The following is a 1,216-nucleotide window of genomic DNA, read 5'->3' on the forward strand; positions in this document are numbered from 1 at the left end:
TATCGTGCCTTAACCTAACCTATATCGTGCCTTAACCTAACCTATATCGTGCCTTAACCTAACCTATATCGTGCCTTAACCTAACCTATATCGTGCCTTAACCTAACCTATATCGTGCCTTAACCTAACCTATATCGTGCCTTAACCTAACCTAATTTGTGCCTTAACCTAACCTAATTTGTGCCTTAACCTAACCTAATTTGTGCCTTAACCTAACCTAATTTGTGCCTTAACCTAACCTAATTTGTGCCTTAACCTAACCTAATTTGTGCCTTAACCTAACCTAATTTGTGCCTTAACCTAACCTAATTTGTGCCGTAACCTAACCTAATTTGTGCCGTAACGTAACCCATGTTGTGCCGTAACGTAACCCATGTTGTGCCGTAACGTAACCATGTTGTGCCGTAACGTAACCCATGTTGTGCCGTAACGTAACCCATGTTGTGCCGTAACGTAACCCATGTTGTGCCGTAACGTAACCCATGTTGTGCCTTAACCTAACCCATGTTGTGCCTTAACCTAACCCATGTTGTGCCTTAACCTAACCCATGTTGTGCCTTAACCTAACCCATGTTGTGCCTTAACCTAACCCATGTTGTGCCTTAACCTAACCCATGTTGTGCCTTAACCTAACCCACGTTGTGCCTTAACCTAACCTACGTTGTGCCTTAACCTAACCCATGTTGTGCCTTAACCTAACCCATGTTGTGCCTTAACCTAACCCATGTTGTGCCTTAACCTAACCCATGTTGTGCCTTAACCTAACCCATGTTGTGCCTTAACCTAACCCATGTTGTGCCTTAACCTAACCCATGTTGTGCCTTAACCTAACCCATGTTGTGCCTTAACCTAACCCATGTTGTGCCTTAACCTAACCCATGTTGTGCCTTAACTAACCCACGTTGTGCCTTAACCTAACCCACGTTGTGCCTTAACCTAACCCACTGTTGTGCCTTAACCTAACCCACGTTGTGCCTTAACCTAACCCATCGTTGTGCCTTAACCTAACCCATGTTGTGCCTTAACCTAACCCATGTTGTGCCTTAACCTAACCCATGTTGTGCCTTAACCTAACCCATGTTGTGCCTTAACCTAACCCATGTTGTGCCTTAACCTAACCCATGGTGTGCCTTAACCTAACCCATGGTGTGCCTTAACCTAACCCATGGTGTGCCTTAACCTAACCCATGTTGTGCCTTAACCTAACCCATGTTGT

Source organism: Schistocerca serialis, unplaced genomic scaffold (genome assembly GCF_023864345.2).
Source record: "Schistocerca serialis cubense isolate TAMUIC-IGC-003099 unplaced genomic scaffold, iqSchSeri2.2 HiC_scaffold_1045, whole genome shotgun sequence".
In the NCBI taxonomy this organism is placed as follows: Eukaryota; Metazoa; Arthropoda; class Insecta; order Orthoptera; family Acrididae; genus Schistocerca; species Schistocerca serialis.